Raw genomic sequence first — 23,595 nt, forward strand, 5'->3', positions numbered from 1 at the left:
ACTGTGTGTGTGTCTGTGTGTGACTGTGTGTGTGTGTGTGTGTGTGTGTGTGTGTGTGTGACTGTGTGTGTGTCTGTGTGTGACTGTGTGTGTGTGTGTGTGACTGTGTGTGTGTGTGTGTGTGTGTGTGACTGTGTGTGTGTGTGTGTGTGACTGTGTGTGTGTGTGTGTGTGACTGTGTGTGTGTGTGTGTCTGTGTGTGACTGTGTGTGTGTGTGTGTGACTGTGTGTGTGTGTGTGTGTGTGTGTGACTGTGTGTGTGTGTGTGTGTGACTGTGTGTGTGTGTGTGTGACTGTGTGTGTGTGTGTGCGTGTGTGACTGTGTGTGTGTGTGTGTGTGTGTGTGCGATTCAGTTCACATTGAGATGAGAAACATTATTGTTGTTAAACTGAAAACCTCATATAACTCCAACCTGGATATTTTTTTTTTTAAATCCTGACAAAAGTGAAAGGTCAATAAACAACAAATTCCTGGTAAAAGTGGGTCAGCCAAAATCCAGACTCATAAAATTCAGACTCATCAAATCCAGACTCATAAAATTCAGACTCATCAAATCTCAGAACAAGAAGGAAAGAGTGGGTTTGCTATGAGGACAGAATTGGCTGTCAATAAACAGCCATCTGTAGTCATCAATGGTCTATGGGTCCCCGAGGACACTGAGGAGCAATGGACCTAAGTAAGTATTTCTGTAGCCGGGCATACAATCCGTATTCATATCTGCCGTATCAATATAATATTCACAGCAATATGAAACACCACAACCCCAGTGTAAATCACTTACAGTACAAGCCAGCCATGTGCAAAATTATTTACACCAGATTTCAACACTTCAGATTTGACCCCACCGAACCCAAAACATTCGGTCAAAGATATTTTGGCAGGCACAGTCCAAGCCCAATTTAAAGTCCAGCTGCTGTTAACTACGTGGCTGAGCCGTGTGCAACTAGAAAAATCATGTTACAAAAACAAGGTGTTTTTTTTGTGTCAGAGAAAGTGCGTTAAAAAGAAGACGAGGAGGTGGCACACACACCCGGATGAAGAGCATCTTCTCTCCGACGCGATAGCGGCCCTGAGCCTGTCTCTCCACACAGAACTTATTGGGACACTTGCAGGGAGGGTCCTCAAAGATATGCTTCACCTGAGACGCACACATGCACAAACAAACATCATTAGATTAGTCCGGAGGTCAATCCAACAACCCTCCACAAAATGCATGTTAATCCTCCTAAATTCCTGGTAATCCTCCTAAATTCCTGGTAAACCTCCTAAATTCCTGGTAATCCTCCTAAATTCCTGGTAATCCTCCTAAATTCCTGGTAATCCTCCTAAATTCCTGGTAATCCTCCTAAATTCCTGGTAATCCTGATACATTCCTGGTAATCCTGATACATTCCTGGTAATCCTCATAAATTCCTGGTAATCCTGATACATTCCTGGTAATTCTCATAAATTCCTGGTAATCCTCCTAAATTCCTGGTAATCCTCATACATTCCTGGTAATCCTCATACATTCCTGGTAATCCTCCTAAATTCCTGGTAATCCTCCTAAATTCCTGGTAATCCTCCTAAATTCCTGGTAATCCTCCTAAATTCCTGGTAATCCTCATAAATTCCTGGTAATTCTCATAAATTCCTGGTAATTCTCATAAATTCCTGGTAAACTTAATAAATTCCTGGTAATCAATCTGTAAATAACATGTAGTATTTGGTAGCATTGCCTTTGAATTGTTTAACTTGGGTCAAACGTTTTGGGTAGCCTTCCACAAGCTTCCCACAATAAGTTGGGTGAATTTTGGCCCATTCCCATTCAGAGCAGGTGTAACTGAGTCAGGTTTGTAGGCCTCCTTGCTCGCACACGCTTTTTCAGTTCTGCCCACAAATTTTCTATGGGATTGAGGTCAGGGCTTTGTGATGGCCACTCCAATACCTTGACTTTGTTTTCCTTAAGCCATTTTGCCACAACTTTGGAAGTATGCTTGGGGTCATTGTCCATTTGGAAGACCAATTTGCAGCAGGTAGCCTAGTGGTTAGAGCATTGGACTAGTAACCAAAAGGTTGAAAGATCAAATCCCTGAGCTGACAAGGTGAAAATCTGTCATTCTGCCCCTGAACAAGGCAGTTAACCCCCTGTTCCTAGGCCGTCATTTAAAATAAGAATTTGTTCTTAACTGACTTGCGTAGTTAAATAAAGGTAAAATAAATATGTGTTGACTATCTTTGACAGAGGAATGGGAACACTGATATCAATGAAAAAAAAAAAAAAACAATAAAACTAAATTTTGTGACCAAGCTTTAACTTCCTGACTGATGTCTTGAGATGTTGCTTCAATATATTGACATAAATTTCCATCCTCATGATGCCATCTATTTTGAGAAGTGCACCAGTCCCTCCTGCAGCAAAGCACACCCACAACATGATGCGGCCACCCCCGTGCTTCACGGTTGGGATGGTGTTCTTTGGCTTGTAAGCCTCCCCCTTCTTCCTCCAAACATAATGATGGTCATTATGGCCAAACAGTTCTATTTTTGTATCATCAAACCAGAGGACATTTTTCCAAAAGTATGATCTTTGTCCCCATGTGCAGTTGCAAGCGGTAGTCTGGCTTTTTTATGGCGGTTTTGGAGCAGTGGCTTCTTCCTTGTTGAGCGGCCTTTCAGGTTATGTCGATATAGGACTCGTTGTACTGTGGATATAGATACTTTTGTACCCGTTTCCTCCAGCATCTTCACAAGATCCTTTACCGTTGTTCTGGGATTGATTTGCACTTTTCGCACCAAAGTACGTTCCTCTCTTGGAGACAGAATGCTTCTCCTTCCTGAGCGGTATGACGGCTGCGTGGTCCCATGGTGTTTATACTTGCGTACTATTGGTTGTACAGATGAACGTGGTACCTTCGGGCGTTTGGAAATTGATCCCAAGGATGAACCAGACTTGTGGAGGTCTACAATTTTTTTCTTCTGAGGTCTTGGCTGATGCCTTTTGATTTTCCCATGACGTCAAGCAAAGAGGCACCGAGTTTGAAGGTAGGCCTTGAAATACATCCACAGGTACACCTCTAATTGACTCAAATTATGTCAATTAGCCTATCAGAAGCTTCTAAAGCCATGACATAATTTTCTGAAATTTTCCAAGCTGTTAAAAAAACCACAGTCAATTTAGTGTATGTGAACTTCTGACCCACTGGAATTGCGATACAGTGAATTATAAATGAAATAATCTGTCTGTAAACAGTTGTTGGAAAAATGACTTGTGTCATGCACAAAGTAGATGTCCTAACCGACTTGCCAAAACTAGAGTTTGTTAACAAGAAATTTGTGGAGTGGTTGAAAAACGAGTTTTAATGACTCAATGACTGAGAAAATATGTAATTATGATAGCTAGGTCTATTTAACCTGAATGGATCATTAGTCATGTTAGCTAGCTAGCTTTTTACTCACCGTTTTTGGTCAGCCACAACGCCTTTCCCATTTGTCCAGCAAAAAGTAATTCCATTCAGCGCTGGCTGCACGGTACGCTAGACTTGCTAAACAGCTGCAACAATCCTCATTGACAAGCTTACCTCATCACTTTGACCTTCTGGATTTGGCGGGAGAATTAACGCAGCATCAATAACCTAGCGTTAACAACCCAACCATGCTCTTTGTGAAGAAAGCAACCCAACTGACTGACCCAATACCTGCCACCACCAGTCATCCAAACAACCCTGCATTTTGTGTAGTGTAATGTAGTGCATATGAATATATTTAAGGGGAGAAATACAGGTTAAATATGTAGTCTACACAATTTCCCAATTACTGTTTGCATGGTCAAATAAGGGGCAAATTATATATTTTTTTATTATTGGAAATAGATTGACATGCATGTACAGTACCAGTCAAACATTTGGACACACCTACTCATTCCAGGGTTTTTCTTTATTTTTACTATATTTCTACATTGTAGGTTAGTAGTGAAGACATCACAACTATGAAATAACACATATGGAATCATGTAGTAACCAGAAAAGTGTTAAACAAATCAAAGTAACCACTCTTTGCATTCTCTCAACCAGCTTCACCTGTAATGCTTTTTCTACAGTCTTGAAGGAGTTCCCACATATGCTGAGCACTTGTTGGCTGCTTTTCCTTCACACTGCGGTCCAACTCATCCCAATTGGGTTGAGGTTGGGTGACTGTGGAGGCCAGGTCATCTGATGCAGCACTCCATCACCCTCCTTCTTGGTCAAATATCCGTCACTTCCTCAGTTTCATTCCCATGTCTGCATTGATGTTGTTTTTGTTTCTCTTGTCCAGATGCTGTTCTTGCTTTGTTTCATGTCTATTATTTATTAAATCAGCACCTTGTACTTGCAACCCATCTCCCAGCGTCTGTAGTTACGGAACTGTTACACTTACACAGTCTGGAGGTGTGTTGGGTCATTGTCCTGTTGAAAAACAAATGATAGTCCCACTAAGCGTAAACCATATGGGATGGCGTATCGCAACACGTGCAGAGATCATCCGTACACCTTCTATGCGTCTCACAAAGACATGTTGTTTGGAACTAAAAATCTCACATTTGGATTTATCAGACCAAAGGACAGATTTCCACCGCTCTAATGTCCATTGCTCGTGTTTCTTGGCTCAATCTAGTCTTCTTATTGGTGTCCTTTAGTAGTGGTTTCTTTGCAGCAATTTGACCATGAAGGCCTGATTCAAGCAGTCTCCTCTAAACAGTTGATGTTGAGATGTTTCTGTTTCTTGAACTCTGTGAAGCATTTATTTGGGCTGCAATTTCAGAGGTGCAGTTAACTTTAATGAAATTATTCTCTGCAGCAGAGTTATCTCTGGGTCTTCCTTTCCTGTGGCGGTCCTCATGAGAGACAGTTTCATCATAGCACTTGATGGTTTTTGCGACTGTACAAATTTTCCAGATTGACTGACCTTCATGTCTTAAAGTAATGATGGACTGTCGTTTCTCTTTGCTTATTTGAACTTTTCTTGACATAATATGGACTTGGTCTCTTACCAAAAAGGGCTAGCTTCTGTATACCACCCCTACCTTGTCACAACACAACTGATTGGCTCAAACACATTAAGAAGGAAAGAAATTCCACAAATTAACTTTTAAGAAGGCACACCTGTTAATTGGAATGCATTCCAGGTGACTCCCTCATGAAGTTGGTTAAGAGAATGCTGAGTGTGCAAAGCTGTCATCAAGGCAAAGGGTGGCTATTTAGAAGAATCTCAAATGTAAAATATATTTTGATGTGTTTAACACTTTTTTTGGTTACGACATAATTCCATTTGTGGGATTTCATAGTGTTGATGTCTTCACTAATATTCTACAATGTAGAAAACAAGAGAAACCCATGAATGAGTAGGTGTGTCCAAACTTTTGACTGGTACTGTATATTATTAGGCTAGTGCGTAAAATGTCAAATTCATAGCATGGCGCTCCATTGTGCCTCCGGAATAATTTATGATCATAGAAATTATAGCGGTTGAAATCTAATTCATGAGAAATGGAAACGTGTTGACTCTACCGAGAGTCGCTTCGCTTTATTAGGAAAATGTATGTCAGACAAACAACGCTATCCCCGTGCCAATGAACGGAAGATAACCCCTTTATAATTATTCCAAAAAGAAAGTCTTTAAAAGTGAAGTTGCTGGTAGCCCTACCTGTCTGCGTTGAGGAGAGTTCGAGTCCGGGATCCACCGAATGAAACGGAATTTGAGTATTCATGGTGCGATTCCGGTAGCCTAACCTCGGAGAAACTATGTCATTAGGCTAACTGATACACATGAAATTAAATATGGTTCCCCGAAACGGAGTCGGACCATGGTCTTCCAATAGACACTGACGCACTGTCCTTTGACATGTTCATCATAGCGGTATTCGTGGGTGGGGTTTTGAAATTCGATTGGTTATGAGTAAGACAGCATTACATAATAAAACGCCTATTGATTATTGATTGGTGGAGTGGTGAAATCAAATCTGTGGGGAAAAAATGCTCGCCTATTTAACTGAACAGGGCTAATCCAAGATGACAAAGAGATGATCATAGGCTAGATTTCAAATAATCTAATATACTGGAATATTTACATATACAAGTCTGTACAGATCTCTTGATTGCATGTCAGTGGATTACATACATAAAGATGCATAGCTGTGAAGTCTATCCATCTGAAGTGATCTTGTCCAGGATATACTTTTGTAAATAACATGTAGGCGACAGTAGTAGAGAAGAGTGTACTTTTTTCATTTATACATGTCCTTTTTATTGATTTTGAAGGAACACGTCACATTCCCCTCCTATGCTCTCTTAAACCCCAAATCATGCAGCAAAGGAATGACATCCCATGAGAGAAACTATGGAAACTAGACATTATTTGTTTACATTTCCTATACATAAAAAAAAAACGGACAGTGGAGTCGTTTTTTTTGGCTATGATAATGAAATCAATAATATTCCATTTACTGGACAACCATCCCAGCTGCATGAAAACGCTGGTGTTCCAAGTCTTCTTTTTGCAGTTCGACACAGATTGTCAGATCTCACAACACCTGCATAGACGCCCGGCATTTTGCCTTCAAAATAAAAGTCGGCGGTATGACGCTATGTGTAAACGATTTTTTATTTTTTTCAGCTTTGAATAGTGCATGATGTAAAAAATATAACTACATGTGTGAAAATTCTAAACGAAAGACACAGACTACATTATATAAGATAGATAATATTATAAGGTTTAGCATATTGAGGAAAGGTTGGAGTTTAAGTAAATTAATGTCAAGAACATAATAATAGCCTACTGGTAAAAAAAATATATACAAATACATACAAATTTAAATAATAAAAAAACATTTGATTCTGATTGTAAGATTCTTGTTTATTTACTGGTGCTATTGTTCAAGGGATGCAATTTTGAAATGTAATGTTTAAGAAAAGTCACTGTATTTTTGTTCTACTGCACAAACAAATTGCACTGTACAGGAAAAATTATTGATTGTGTGTCCATAAAACCAGGGTTCAGTCTACTCACTAGAGTCCCTAGTCCAGTCTACTCACTAGAGTCCCTAGTCCAGTCTACTCACTAGAGTCCCTAGTCCAGTCTACTCACTAGAGTCCCTAGTCCAGTCTACTCACTAGAGTCCCTAGTCCAGTCTACTCACTAGAGTCCCTAGTCCAGTCTACTCACTAGAGTCCCTAGTCCAGCCTACTCACTAGAGTCCCTAGTCCAGCCTACTCACTAGAGTCCCTAGTCCAGTCTACTCACTAGAGTCCCTAGTCCAGTCTACTCACTAGAGTCCCTAGTCCAGTCTACTCACTAGAGTCCCTAGTCCAGTCTACTCACTAGAGTCCCTAGTCCAGTCTACTCACTAGAGTCCCTAGTCCAGTCTACTCACTAGAGTCCCTAGTCCAGTCTACTCACTAGAGTCCCTAGTCCAGTCTACTCACTAGAGTCCCTAGTCCAGTCTACTCACTAGTCCCTAGTCCAGTCTACTCACTAGAGTCCCTAGTCCAGTCTACTCACTAGAGTCCCTAGTCCAGTCTAATCACTAGAGTCCCTAGTCCAGCCTACTCACTAGAGTCCCTAGTCCAGTCTACTCACTAGAGTCCCTAGTCCAGTCTACTCACTAGAGTCCCTAGTCCAGTCTACTCACTAGTCCCTAGTCCAGTCTACTCACTAGAGTCCCTAGTCCAGTCTACTCACTAGAGTCCCTAGTCCAGTCTACTCCCTAGAGTCCCTAGTCCAGTCTACTCCCTAGAGTCCCTAGTCCAGCCTACTCCCTAGAGTCCCTAGTCCAGCCTACTCACTAGAGTCCCTAGTCCAGCCTACTCACTAGAGTCCCTAGTCCAGTCTACTCACTAGAGTCCCTAGTCCAGTCTACTCACTAGAGTCCCTAGTCCAGTCTACTCACTAGAGTCCCTAGTCCAGTCTACTCACTAGAGTCCCTAGTCCAGTCTACTCACTAGAGTCCCTCGTCCAGTCTACTCACTAGAGTCCCTCGTCCAGTCTACTCACTAGAGTCCCTCGTCCAGTCTACTCACTAGAGTCCCTAGTCCAGTCTACTCACTAGAGTCCCTAGTCCAGTCTACTCACTAGAGTCCCTAGTCCAGTCTACTCACTAGAGTCCCTAGTCCAGTCTACTCACTAGAGTCCCTAGTCCAGTCTACTCACTAGAGTCCCTAGTCCAGTCTACTCACTAGAGTCCTTAGTCCAGTCTACTCACTAGAGTCCCTCGTCCAGTCTACTCACTAGAGTCCTTAGTTCAGTCTACTCCCTAGTCCAGTCTACTCACTAGAGTCCCTCGTCCAGTCTACTCACTAGAGTCCCTCGTCCAGTCTACTCACTAGAGTCCCTAGAATACAAATCGGTTTAAACAAAATGCTAGGTCATAGGAAATGTTGCTGGACTTTTACTGTGGTCAAACAGCTTAAAATGTGGTGCCTGGAAACTATACGGTACAAATATAGCACTTTACAGGAAAAACGATTCATACGGAATAACACCTAGAATGATGCTGGCCTTTCTCCACCCATTCCATTGATCACAATGCAAATCACTGTATATGTAATACATATTGGCAACACTCCGTATTATTCAGAACACCATGGAATGACTCCATATATACATTCTACAGACACCCCTGAGTATTTCCTATAATACTTTTACTGTGGCACCCAGAATATGTGTTGCTCTATAGGCAAATAGGCATTCCATTTGCGTTGATTTGCATTGGGAACATTTATTTGACCTTAGAACATATATATATTTTTTTTACAAATGTAATGCAAATGCAACTTAAATATGAACAAATATGAATCATTGTTAATGTTTAGACAATAGTTGTTCATATATCATGAATAAATACAAGTTTTTCACACTTTATATAATATTACGTGGGGGACTTTTATTTTGAAAGTTTCTTAAATTCCGCAACACGGAAGTACTTTTTTTTTTTTTGTGTTGCTGACGACAAGCTGGTGACTCCTAGTTACAGGGCGGCAGCTTCGATCGCACATGGCAGACTACAAAAGGGTTGTGTTTCAGCTCGCAAAGCGGTTCACAAATATATTCAGAACACACTATGCAGCCGGTCTGTATACCTCAGTGTTGTGTGCAGCCTGTCCGAGTGGTGAGATGCCTTTGGATATACGGCGTAAAAAACAACATTATTTTATTGGGTTAGGCTGAAAGGCTGTAAAGTTGAGTAACCCACTGCTACTGTTCTAGATGACTGTTGGGAATATACAAGTAGACAAGGCAGTGGTTTTGGTTGGACAGTTGGAAAAACTTGCTGATGAGAATGGTTGGAGGTTGGCCCTTCCGTGGTGATTAAGGTCTGTTCCTCCATGGTTATAGTTAGTTAGCTCGTAGATTTAGCAAAAGCAGAGTGGGTAGCCACTTTGTCGATGTGCACAAGAGTAACTAACTAGGCACTTTTGCTAACCTTGCCTGGTGGGTTCTTCTAGATTTAGCGAACTGACGTTAACTAGCTCAATCTAGTCAAGTAGCCAACAAACATTCAACCTTGAAACTAAAAAGTTGATTTCCTTGCTCAAGTATGGGGATGTGCTTATCGTGCCTTGGTGGACCTGGAAACGACTTGTCCACCACACCAGATCGAGTAAGTAGCTTGTTACAGTAGCTAGGTTCATTATTAGCTTGGTTGCTGCCGGTAACTAGCGAGCTACACTTTATATATATTGCCAGCTGTGTATGTATACACACACACACACAATTGTCTATGTTTCAGGTCAACATCGTAAACAAATTGTACATATATTTGGATTCCAAAATGAAACAATGTAACATAAAACAGCGTAACCAATAAACACCAAAACAATAAGAATTATACGTTCCCATTCAGATTTCTGCTCTTCATTTCTCATTACTTTAATATTTTTTCTCTCCTCATTAATTTCATTTAACATTATACTTTTTTAATTTAAATTTTCCTCCCACTCAACATGTTCTGCTTCCTTCCCAGGAGACAAGGAGACTTGAGCTGGCAGAGGCCGCTGAGAAGAGACAGAAAGAGGTGTGACTGTTTTGGACAAGTTGTTATGACAACCATATACGGTAAGCTTACACTGGTACAGCAAAGGGCTGGTTTCCCGGACACAGATTAAGCCTAGTCCAGGATTGAAAAGCATTTTCCATGGAGATTCACTGTTAAATTATTCTTTTTTTTCAGTCCAGGACTAGGATTAATTTGTGTCCAGGAAACCAGCCCTATATAGCCCACACATGGTGGTCCTGTGTGGCTCAGTTGGATTAGGGTGTGGTGAGGTTGTGGGGTCAGTTCCCGCAGGGATCCTGTACACCACTGTACCATGAGTCATTTAGCTGGGATGAGTGTCTTCTAAGTGGCGTACTGTAGACAACCACTGAACAGTCAGTAGAGCTGGGCGATACGGACACAAATCCATATTGTGATAAATTGCCTGAATTTATGCGATAAAGTTTATAACATTTAATGTGCACCATTTGTACAAAATAAATGTTATCCTTTAAACTACTACTAGTTGTATGGTTGTAGCCATCTATTGTTCCATGAACAATCAGTCATATTAGAAAACATTTAATTTCAAAACACATCTCTAGTTATAGGCTACTTATCGTAATGAACGATATCTGCCAAAATGCCTGTGATAAGTGATTGGTATGGTTTATTTGTCCCAACTCTACCAGTTTATCTCAGCAGCCAGCCACTCTCCCAGTCTTGTTATTCGTATAGAAGAGCTTCCTGAGACAGAGTGGAGTCTGCTGGGAGAAGAGAGAAGGCATCTCATTACCTTTCCCTTTTACCACTATCGTGTTAACTGACCGAAAATCCCTACTGCGCTGGCTCCAATCCCTTCCCAGTACGGTTCCAGCAGCTACAGATGTAGGATCTTAATGTGATCACCCAGAACTTGCTGTATATTTGAGATTTAAAAAGTCTTCTGAACTTTGTAATTTCCACTGTGATATTTCAGACTCGATTTTTCCCTTACGAAAAATTTATCAACTCCTACAAAAAAAAAATCAATTTAATTATAATACACATAATAATTCACTTTTTCTGTTGCTGCGTGATAATGTTCAGGCTGTAGCAAACTGGCTCAAATGAAGATCCTACATCTGTACGGTAGATGTGCCGTGTAACCAGGTCAGCACACTGCAGCTCGGCTTGATTTCCGCTCCGTAGTGTGAAAAGGTTAGCCGAATATAACGAGGCTTGAACCAAGAAATCCAATCTAGAAATTCAATCTATGGTGTTTTGTACCCTTTGTTGCAAGGCTACTAAAGTCTCTTCAATCATAATGTTTAGTAGCTCCTCATAAGACTGGTGGGTAAATGTTTATTTTTTACTGTTATACAGAAATTCTTGAGTCAAAGCCAATTGTATCCAACCCATAAAACATGTCATCCTACTAAAGCATCGAGGTGAGTATGAAGACCGTGTTCTTAGCTCCATGTTTTGACTCGGCTGGTATTTCCTCCCACCACCCACACCACCCACCTCTCACTTCTGGTGCTGCACACCTTGTCATTCTGTCTTAACTTTATTTTAAACGTTCCTTACCCTGGTTCCAGATCTGTTTGCGCTGTCTTGCCAGCTCCAATGGTTATTGTCACTCCGTTGACCACAGGATTTGGCAAGACGGCACAAACAGATCTGGAACCAGGATATAACTTATGCTTTTCCCCGACACAACAACACTATATACTGGAACTTAATGCCTCTAACAGATCTGGGACCAGGCCTCTTGCCACATTGGAGGTCATATAATCCAGCATGTGTCAAACAGCTGGCAACTGGGTTCCCACTAGATAGGACAGCCACAAAGTCAAAATTGGCTATATTGTAAAATTCATGAAAGGGAAAAAAATCTAATTTTTGTTGTCTTAATTTAAGGTAAGGCATAAGGTTAGCATTGTGGTTATGGTTAGGTTTAAAATAATATTTTAAGAAGATAAATTGTAGAAATACGTGGTGTTTATGACTTTGTGGCTGTGGTAACTAGTGACGACCTGGCAACGGCTATCTGTCTGCATGAACTGTACTGAATGTTTTTTTTTTTTTTTTACCGTTATTTTACCCGGTAAGTTGACTGAGAACACGTTCTCATTTGCAGCAACGACCTGGGGAATAGTTACAGGGGAGAGGAGGGGGATGAATGAGCCAATTGTAAACTGGGGATTATTAGGTGACCATGATGGTTTGAGGGCCAGATTGGGAATTTAGCCAGGACACCGGGGTTAACACCCCTACTCTTACGATAAGTGCCATGGGGTCTTTAATGACCTCAGAGAGTCAGGACACCCGTTTAACATCCCATCCAAAAGACGTCACCCTACACAGGGCAGTGTCCCCAATCACTGCCCTGGGGCATTGGGATATTTTTTAGACCAGAGGAAAGAGTGCCTCCTACTGGCCCTCCAACACCACTTCCAGCAGCATCTGGTCTCCCATCCAGGGACTGAGCAGGACCAACCCTGCTTAGCTTCAGAAGCAAGCCAGTAGTGGTATGCAGGGTGGTATGCTGTCTCTCAGGAAGTCTGACAACTGGCTGCCCTGCTCAATGGCGAGCACTACCCTCTCTCTGGAAGTCTGACAACTGGCTGCCCTGCCCAATGGCAAGCACTATCCTCTCTCAGGAAGTCTGATAACTGGCTGCCCTGCCCAATGGCGAGCACTATCCTCTTTCAGGAAGTCTGACAACTGGCTGCCCTGCCCAATGGCGAGCACTATCCTCTCTCAGGAAGCTCAGTTTGATTTGCAACCCTTCTGTATCTAGCGTTTAACCGTACAAATAGAATTACGTTCAACATAATATTTCTAGTCAGATCATGACATGCACATGTAGGCCTGTATTCTAGTAAAACTCTTGTCTGTAAATTCTCTCAATTTTGCGAGACCCATTTCTGAAAAGATCGATGAAGTGAACTGAAGACGATGAATTAACTCGTTTCAACTGAACACATGATAAGAGACGTTAGACTTGTAACAGTGTAGTCAACACTATGGGCCCTTGTCTAAAGTAGTGCACTATATAGGGAATAGGGTTCAATAGGACCCTGGTCTAAAGTAGTGCACTATATAGGGAATAGGGTTCTATAGGGCTCTGGTCTAAAGTAGTGCACTATATATAGGGTTCTATAGGGCCCTGGTCTAAAGTAGTGCACTATATATAGGGTTCTATAGGGCCCTGGTCTAAAGTAGTGCACTATTATATATCAAATCGAATTTATTTATATAGCCCTTCGTACATCAGCTGATATCTCAAAGTGCTGTACAGAAACCCAGCCTAAAACCCCAAACAGCAAGCAATGCAGGTGTAGAAGCACGGTGGCTAGGAAAAACTCCCTAGGAAGAAACCTAGAGAGGAACCAGGCTGAGGGGTGGCCAGTCCTCTTCTGGCTGTGCCGGGAGATTATAACAGAACATGGCCAAGATGTTCAAAATGTTCATAAATGACCACTATGGTCAAATAATAATCAGGAGTAAATGTCAGTTGGCTTTTCATAGCCAATCATTAAGAGTATCTCTACCGCTCCTGCAGTTTCTAGTAGAGGTCGACCGATTATGATTTTTCAATACCGATACCGATTATTGGAGGGCAAAAAAAGCCAATACCGATTAATCGGCCGATTTTTATTAAAAAAAAATTATATATATACCGTAATTTCCAGACTATAAGCCGCTACTTTTTTCCCACGCTATGAACCTCGCGGTTTATACAATGACGCGGCTATTTTTTTTTTTTTTTTACAAGATTCATGCCGCCAAAAAACTGAGCACCGTCACATAATGTGACGTAAATCGAGCGCGCTCAAACTTCCCATCATTCTGATTACGGTAGTCATCTTGTCACCCTCATCATGGCAAAGACACGGAGAAATGCATATGATGCAGCGTTCAAGTTGAAGGCGATCGATCTGGCTGTTGGAAAAGGAAATAGAGCTGCTGCATGGGAGCTTGGCCTTAATGAGTCGATGATAAGACGTGGGAACTGTGCAGATCCGACTGAAAGCCAAAACAATCGCCACCGCAATGAAGTTTGACTTTCTTGGTAGGCTACTGTTTACTGCTATTTATTTTTTATTTTTGTTACAAGCCGTGTTTCGTTAAAGCCTATTTATTTTTGTTACAAGCCGTGTTTCGTTTAAAAGCCTATTTATTTTTGTTACAAGCCGTGTTTCGTTTAAAGGCTGTGTAAAGTTCATTTGTTTCAATGTACCGGTAGGCACTTGCGGCTTATAGACATGTGCGGTTTATTTATGTACAAAATACATATTTGTAAAAAAATCTGTGGGTACGGCTTATATTTTGCACTTTCTCTACTTTGCACTTTCTTCCAATGCAAACCAACCATTCCAGTGTTTTTTTTTTTTTAGTTTTTTTTTTACTTGCTGTGTTGTACTCACTTCGCCTCCATGGCCTTTTTATATTTTTATTTATTTATACATATCTGTTTGCCTTCACCTCCCTTATCTCACCTCACTTGCTCACATTGTATATAGACTTATTTTTTTTTATTTTTTTTCACTGTATTATTGACTATATGTTTGTTTTTACTCCATGTGTAACTATGTGTTGTTGTATGTGTCGAACTGCTTTGCTTTATCTTGGCCAGGTCGCAATTGTAAATGAGAACGTGTTCTCAGTTTGCCTACCTGGTTAAATAAAGGTGAAATAAATAAAATAAAAAAATATCTCCATCTGTATCCTAACTGGTGTTAAGGTCTGTGTTTCGTTTAGGCTTACACCACCGTGCCAATTTTATAACTGTGTAGATATCCATAGGACAAGGTAACTCTGATCAATATTGGCTAAATATAAGCGAAGATAAAAAAAATTGTAGTGGATTTATGAAAATATGTTGACAAACGTTACCTTATCCTAGTGAGATTTACACGGGTATCAAAACGTCGAGGCGGTTTAAGCATGCACGAAACACAGACCTTATTTGAAGTAGATCAAGACATTCTCTATGGAAGACATGAACGGTAAAATAACGAAGGAACCCCTTTCAAGTTCAGCCGCAAGTTATTACAGGAATTATAACGCGTCGACTATTTCTCTCTAAACCATATACCTTTGACTAATCCGGAAACTATCACCTCAAACAAAACGTTTATTCCGTTCCGTATTTTATCTAACGGGTGGCATCCATCAGTCTAAATATTCCTGTTACATTGCACAACCTTCAATGTTGTCATAATTACGTAAAGTTCTGGCAAATTAGTTTGCAAAGAGCCAGGCGGCCCAAACTGTTGCATATACCCTGACTGCGTGCAATGAACGCAAGAGAAATTACACAATTTCACCTGGTTAATATTGCCTGCTAACCTGGATTTATTTTAGCTAAATATGCAGGTTTAAAAATACTTGTATTGATTTTAGGAAAGGCATTGATGTTTATGGTTAAGTACACATTGGAGCAATGACAGTCATTGATTGTTTTTATAAGATAAGTTTAATGCTAGCTAGCAACTTACCTTACTGCATTCGCTAACAGGCAGGCTCCTCGTGGAGTGCAATGTAATCAATGCAAGATTGGATCCCCCGAGCTGACAAGGTTAAAAATCTGTCGTTCTGCCTCGTTCCTAGGCCGTCATTGAAAATAAGAATGTGTTCTTAACTGACTTGCCTAGTTAAATAAAGGTGTAAAATAAAAAATGTTATAAACTTGAAATCGGCCATTCCGATTTATCGGTCGACCTCTAGTCTCTAGAGTTGAAAACAGCAGGTCTGGGACAGGTAGCACGTCCGGTGAACAGGTCAGGGTTCCATAGCCGCAGGCAGAACAGTTGAAACTGGAGCAGCAGCACGGCCGGGTGGACTGGGGACAGCAAGGAGTCATCAGGCCAGGTAGTCCTGAGGCATGGTCCTAGGGCTTAGGTCCTCCGAGAGAGAGAGAGAATTAGAGAGAGCATGCTTAAATTCACACAGGACACCGGATAAGACAGGAGAAGTACTCCAAATATAACAAACTGACCCTAGCCCCCCGACACAAACTACTGCAGCATAAATACTGGAGGCTGAGACAGGAGGGGTCAGGAGACACTGTGGCCCCATCCGATGATACCCCCGGACAGGGCCAAACAGGAAGGATATAACCCCACCCACTTTGCCAAAGAACAGCCCCCACACCACTAGAGGGATATCTTCAACCACCAACTTACCATCGTGAGACAAGGCCGAGTATAGCCCAAAGATCTCCACCACAGCACAAACCAACGGAGGGGCGCCAACCCAGACAGGAAGATCACATCACATATATAGGGTTCTATAGGATCCTGGTCTAAAGTAGTGCACTATATAGGGAATAGGTTTTTTTAGGGCTCTGGTCTAAAGTAGTGCACTACATAGGGAATAGGGTTCCAGTGGGGACAGAGCCGTGTGTCTGTAGCTGCCATTCTGACCTCTCCATCTCCTCTTAGACAACCTACAGGGGTGTCAAAAAACCCCAAGCAGTTGAGAGAAATAAAAAGAATAAGGAGATGGAGAAACAAGAGATGAGACCGTCTCCGCCTGGAGGAGAAGGAGGAGGAGGAGGGCTGAAGGTTAGTCCTCATATTTTCAACACAGATTATGTCATGTCACAGTCTGCCTGCAACTTCAGGAGGTAAGTCTCTTAACGAATCAGCACACCTTTGAGAAAGGCAAGACGGCCTAACCTTGTATTCTTTGCTGGCTTATATATATTCCTTTTTAAATAATGAATGAATCATATAGGTCATTTGTTTTGAGCTAGAATAGTTAAAGGATGTAGCCCAAAACATAAAGGCGTTTTAATGTCTCCGACTACATGAATGACTGAATCTGCTTTATTTATGCCACATCCCACTTGTTGTTCGAATGTTTCCTGTTTCTCTCAACAGGTCATTTATTTGTCTACGAGTATGCTTTTCCCCTTTTTGAGGAGATGCGTGAGCTGTGTCTATTCCATCCTTTAATACCATGTTTTCTTCTGTTTTGTAGTGGCAGGTAGGCTAAAGATAGACATGGAGAGATCCTGGAAGTCTCAATGTAGACTGAGGTTCAGCTAACAACATGAAGAGTGTTGGTACCAGTTGACTTAAAGGCTTTTTTTTTTTTTTTTAATGTCAGCCCATTCTACTAGATTTTTTTATTTTTAAATGCAAGGTTTTTTTTATATTTTTTTTAGAGCCGATTGTGTGTCTGCATCTCTCAACTTCGTAGGATAGTTTGCCGGGCTTTGACGCTGGTTAAAAAAATAAAAAATAAAGATTCTGTTGGCCAATGTTGGCCGTGTGAATCACAGGACATGCCTCCCTTAATGCCAAGATATACAAGAGAATATGCAAGCCAGCCAATGGAGCTTTAGAACAGACAGGGTGGCGTAGCTATGAATAGAATATAAACACTCAGAGGAAATATGCTCTCACACTACATCGATAAACTGTACCAGGCGTCTTGCAGTGAACTCTCTCTCTTTGTGTTCTCTTTGTCCTCTCGCCTTTCTTTCTCTCAGCCATTTCAACTTTGCCAGCTTTAACACCATGGCGCTTACTTCTTTTGCAATTGTTTCAGACATTTTGAACTTTGAGGAATATTCTTGTGATCTATTTACTGTATAGTATATTTTCCTTCTAAAATAATTTTATGCAACAAAGTCCTTTTTACTGTTCAAAATAGGCCTAGATGATTCAAATGACATTTTCTATTGTAGATCAGTGTGAAAAAAACTACGTTTCCCATAGCTACTGATGAACCACATGTGAACGTTTTAGAGTTCCCGCACCAGCACTATTCAGTTGACTTCACTTTAGTGTTTGATTTTCATATGTCTGTGCAATATAAGTTATTTGCTACACGTTGTATTGGTTTGTAATGTATGAAGAAAATGCTATATTTTAAATGAGGTAAGAGGTTTGAGTCGTGAAAGCCTGATGAAAGTGTTTTTTTTATGCATGAATATTTCTTCTTTTTTTCCTCTCATTTCAACCTGTTCAGTAATATTGTTGTCATGACAATGTTCCAGGAATTATTTTATCCAAACATACACCGGTGTCACAATGTTCTTTCTTGGGTATGCAGTCTGTTGTCAGGATGGTAATAGGACTACCGTTATTCACCAGGTTTCAGTCCATTTCAGTTCAGGAAGTACACTGAAATTACAATTATCTGCAATGCTTTTCAATGAGGAATTTTTTTGGGGGATTTACTTTCTGAATTTAAATAGAATTGACCCCAACCCTGTCATCCACTGGGGCGTACCTGTCCACGATGATAACTCTGCAGATCTGTCATCCACTGGGGCGTACCTGTCCACGATGATAACTCTGCAGATCTGTCATCCACTGGGGCGTACCTGTCCACGATGATAACTCTGCAGATCTGTCATCCACTGGGGCGTACCTGTCCACGATGATAACTCTGCAGATCTGTCATCCACTGGGGCGTACCTGTCCACGATGATAACTCTGCAGATCTCAGAAGGAAATGGGAAGAGAGCCTGAACCAGCAGGTGTTATTGTGCACTTGGAAGTATTGCATTTATACCTGCCTTGCTTTTTATACTTGAGGTTTCTTCTTCCTATACCCACCTAGTGCTTCAAAGGCTCTTGCCATTTTGAGGTGCATGAAGTCACGCCAATGTCATTTTGTTGAAATAAAGTTGTCAGATGACTTGTTTATGACCTTTTGACCTGGGGCAATTGTGCACCGCCTTATGGGACTCCCGATCACGGCCGGTTGTGATACAGCCCAGGATCGAACCAGGGTCTGTAGTGATGCCTCTAGCACTGAGGTGCAGTGCCTTAGACCGCTGAGCATAACAATGTGTTTATAAATAATGTAAAATAATAAACAATTTGTCACATACACTGGAAAGGTGCAGTTTACAGGGTCAGCCATAGTACAGCACCCCTGGAGCAAATTAGGGTTATAAGTGCCTTGCGCAAGGGCACATTAACAGATTATTCACCTTGTCGGCTCGGGTATTCAAACCGTCAACCTTTCGGTTACTGGCCCAACACTAACCACTAGGCTACCTGCCACCCTTTATGATGGACACACAAATCAGTTAATTGGTCACGTACACAGATATATATATATATATATATAAAAAGATGCTTTTATCTTGCTCCAACAGTGCAGTAATACACATATAAACCAAAAAGTAATAGAAAGATATTAAGAAATATCAGAACGAGCAATGTCATAGTCCGGAATATACAGTGTGTGTACACTACTTGTCAAAAGTTTTAGAACACCTACTCATTCAAGGGTTTTTCTTTATTTTTACTATTTCTACTGGCCTCTTTCTAGAGCTCCGACTTCCCGATTCATCTCGAAAGCACCATAATAGCTCAGAAATGAGCGAAATGACAGGCTACTTTGACACTGACAAACTGAGATGAATGAAAACCACCTCTTCTTGAGTCCATCAATACCCAACGCCTAGTTGTGTGGAGACTATAGGAAATTATAGTCCTAAAAATGCTTTCCAGTTTCACTGATTCACCCAAAGATGTGCGGCTCACTCACTGGTGATGGCCTATGCGCGCGTCCCCGACTGTAGACTATGCCTTGTATTGTACACTCCAATAGGCTATTTATCCTCTGTGGCAAACGTTTAGGCGTTCTCATGGTGTAGTAGGCTATTCTGAATTATTAAATGTATTTCTGAACAGACAGCAGTAACTCTATAACTTTGGCACATTTATTTCAATTTCTCATGCGTGCTTCAGCTCCTCCAGAACCCTTCGTATGATTCTATAAGGGGAATGATGAAGTGCGACGCTGGAGAGATGAGAGTTGCAGGCTCATGTCTATCAGAGCAGAGAGAGATTTTAGAAAGGGAATCTCATTCTAGTTTGGTGAGAGATACAGGGGGGGGGGGGGGGGGAATTAAGGAGGAGGCAACTCAAATGAACTTTGTTCGTGTTTATTAGAACTTTACATTGTAAAAAGTGACACTTATTTTTCATGCCACGAGAGGTACCAGATCCGGCCAAATAGGGTCCGGAACGAAACAGTCCAAAACGTAGAGGTGCCGGATCTTGTTCCGACAGGATTCGGCTCAAATTAAGCACTTGAACTTGTGTTCCTCCACCTTTCCTTAGCTCTGTTGTGGATTGTGTTTCTGTACGCCAATGGAAAGTCGACAAAACAAAGAGCAAACCAGCCATGTATTGAATACATGGAATTGGATTGGGATGGTACTGATGAATGAATCAGGCACACAATCTGCTTATTTTTGAAATATTTTTTTGAAATCAGGTATCAAATTTGATTTGTAATATTGGTTGGTGAAATATGCTTAAAATGAGTCATTTCCCATAATTCTGTACCTTTGGATAGTTGCACTTCCAATTTTGATCATCATGATTTTAGTGACTGCAAAGAAAATGTATAGATCTACTGGGATTTTTAAAATACAAAACTAACTTCCTGTTTTTTCCGCTTGGACACAAGAGACAAGTATAGTCGCGTTAATCTTTTTTGTTGTTGCAAGCAGTCGTGTTCTTTTGATGAATGTATTTATGTTTTAAAAAGACAACTACATTTTGAAAATCCATTTCCTGTTTTGAAACTCGACAACCTTGTTCCAAAAAAAATAGTAGGTAAAGACAGTTGTTTCCTGATTGAAATAGTACAAGAGTACACCATGAGGGACTCGTTTCTCTACCAGCAGGTTGCGGGAGGACCACAGTGCGTCCTTCAGACACGTGAGGGTGGGCCAGAGCTTTGTGGAGGCCTTCGGCCCACCCCATAACAGCACGAGCTGGAGCGTTAGGTCTTCCCCTGCTGGCGGACATGAGATCAGGGCCTGTTTTCTTCCACAGGTCCCTGGCGGGTCTCCCAGAGAACATATATTTTCTTATGGAAAAGTTTTATTGTTGCATTTTCTTTGAAAACAGCTCATATATATTTTTGTACATCATATTATACACATAAAAACGGCATTAAAGCATCAAAAACTATTTGAATTTGTTTTGATTAAATGGGTGACTGACCACTATCTAGTGACATAGACTTGCTTAATTAAACGCAATATCCATCATGACTATAATAAACAAACCATCCGGTTGGCTTCGTCTGCTTTTTCTTTACAACGGCAGGGGGTGCACCGTTCCTGGAGGTACTGCAATACCAGGTCGATGCGTGGAGTGGACGGAGCAAGCCCCTATTCCATCTCCCTATTCCAAAAATCAATTTAATATATGGTCCCCAGATAGGGGACGTATCAGATATTAAACTGATAAGAACAGATTTTTTTTTTTTTTTTTGGAAAAAGAATTTTATTTACATTTCTCATTGAAATACAATTACATAATCAGTGCATTACATAACATCGATTCATAAAAACAGTATCCAAAAATAGTGTAACAATATAACAATAGCAAAACTACTCAAAAAAATGCAGTTCTGCAGAACCTGACCAGTGTTATTACATTCAAGTTTAACTTGCCTCTAACAATCTCTAAAAAACAATACAAAGAATTCTATAAATACAAACATATACATATACCAAAGTGAATTCTGAATAAACCTCAGTGTATATCAAATATGTACAAAGGCTTAGCCTACATTTCAATTGGCTCTAAAAACATTTAAAGTGAAGGGTAAACCCCTTTCCATTTCTGTTTCACTGATACAATGCCCCACTTATCTATTTCGAATTGTATTCTTTTCCAAATGTCCTGTTTTATAAATTCAACTAATCCCGTCGGTGACCACTTGAGGGTGTCATTGACCGCACCACATCTGGCCTCCCAAAGTTTGGTCTTGATAAGGGACACCAGAGTCACTAATGCTAATAATTGCACCCTTTCCACATTTTTTAGTTCAAGTTTGGCTACCCCTTCATAATCAATGTTTTTTAAAATCACAAAAAATTGTTTAATTTTTCTCCAAACCAATTTGGCAAAAGAACATTCCCATAAAACATGGGGAATTGTTTCAATTGCAAAACAATTGTCCCTGGGACAAAATTTATTCAGGGTCAAATTATGATCATATAATGTTGATCTGACCGGAAGACGTCTGTGTAAAACAAGCCAATTAAAATCTTTCAGTCTGTTGTCTAACCCTTTTAATTGTGCCCGTAGCCAGGTGGAAGGCGATATTGGTAATCGGTCTCTAGGACGACAATTTTCTATTAATTTTTCGTATAGCAATCTGTGGTTGATTACGTTTTCTTTTACTTTGCAGACAGGGGTTTTCTTTGCCCATTCCACTATTTTCTTAAAATGTAATGGGATACTTTCAGCTTTTGGCTTACTATTATCCCATTCCACCATGAACCTTAACGGTACAGACAGCCAGAATTTGATTAAAATATGACATTTGTGTACAGAAGACGGCAAAATACAACAAACGTTTGAATAGAACAACGCATCTAGTTTGAGAGGAATATGAGGGAAATCCCTTCCACCAGCCTCTATAGGCTGGTACATCCGATCTCTACGGATGTACTCATATCCCCCCCAAAAGAAATTAAACAGTGCCCGTATGAAAGTTTTCCTGAGAGACACCGGCATGGGAAACACATAGGCAAGGTGAAGTAATGAAGGCAGAATGTCCGCCTTCAGCACTAACACCTTCCCACTAAAGGATAGTCGCCTCACTTTCCACAGTCCCAATCTTTTATTAAGAGATACTAGTTTTTCTTTCCAATTAAACATGTCATCTTTAATTTCATTTCCGAAAGATATGCCGAGCACTACCATTGGTCCTGTGCACACAGTCAAACCACATAACTGATCAGTTCTCCATTTCCACGGTCCCATATATTTTATTTCTGTTTTATTCTTGTTTATCTTTGACCCAGAGGCAACAGAGAATTCATCCATGACTTTGATAGACTCTTTCAAGCTCAGGTCGTCCTGTAAATATAAAACTGTGTCGTCCGCATATTGCGAAATTTTTAGGATATCCCCTCCGGGTAAACGGATGCCTTTGATGTTGTAATTTGTCCTAATTGCGCATGCAAAAGGTTCGATATATAAAACATACAATAGAGCAGATAGAGGGTCCCCCTGCCTGACACCTCGTAATTGCTTGATGACCGTTCCCATATTCCCATTAATATTTACCCTGCTACCCACATTACTATAAAGAATTTTTACCCATTTCATAAAATTATTTCCAAACCCAAATTTTCCCATAACTCTAAATAAAAACTCATGGCTTACCATGTCAAAGGCTTTTTCCTGGTCCAAATTCACAGTAATAGCTGGCAAGTGCCTTTCCTCTAAATATGCTTGAACGTCTCTGTGCAATTGCAAGTTCCAGGTTAATTTTCTCCCCACCACACCGCATGTTTGGTCTAAACCAACAACATATGCCATGGCAGATGATAGGCGATTAGTTATGGCTTTGCTTAATAATTTATAGTCAACACACAACATTGTTAAAGGTCTCCAATTTGCTAATGTCTTGGGGTCTCCCTTTTTGTAAAGTAGAGAGATTACCCCCTCGCACATCGAACCTCCCATATGCTCCAAACCAAATATACTTCTAAACACTTCCAACAGATGACATCCAATTAAATCCCAAAAAACGATGTAAAACTCTTTAGAGAGCCCATCCACTCCTGGTACTTTGTTATCTTTCATGCTCTTCAGTGCCATATAAATTT

At 40.8% G+C, this 23,595-nt stretch overlaps 1 long non-coding RNA gene and 1 pseudogene across 1 annotated transcript; one reads left to right on the forward strand and one right to left on the reverse strand.

Moving 5' to 3' along the window:
- Positions 1-8,475: 8,475 nt before the first annotated feature.
- On the forward strand, positions 8,476-18,636 carry LOC129849667 (uncharacterized). Its single transcript, XR_008758679.1, has 3 exons — positions 8,476-9,614; positions 9,978-10,028; positions 16,965-18,636. It is a non-coding gene; the product is annotated as an uncharacterized LOC129849667 (long non-coding RNA).
- Positions 18,637-21,071: 2,435 nt separating this feature from the next.
- Positions 21,072-21,252, reverse strand: LOC129849668 (U2 spliceosomal RNA; annotated as a pseudogene).
- Between the last annotated feature and the right edge of the window lie 2,343 nt (positions 21,253-23,595).

The sequence above is a fragment of the Salvelinus fontinalis genome, unplaced genomic scaffold (genome assembly GCF_029448725.1).
Source record: "Salvelinus fontinalis isolate EN_2023a unplaced genomic scaffold, ASM2944872v1 scaffold_1616, whole genome shotgun sequence".
In the NCBI taxonomy this organism is placed as follows: Eukaryota; Metazoa; Chordata; class Actinopteri; order Salmoniformes; family Salmonidae; genus Salvelinus; species Salvelinus fontinalis.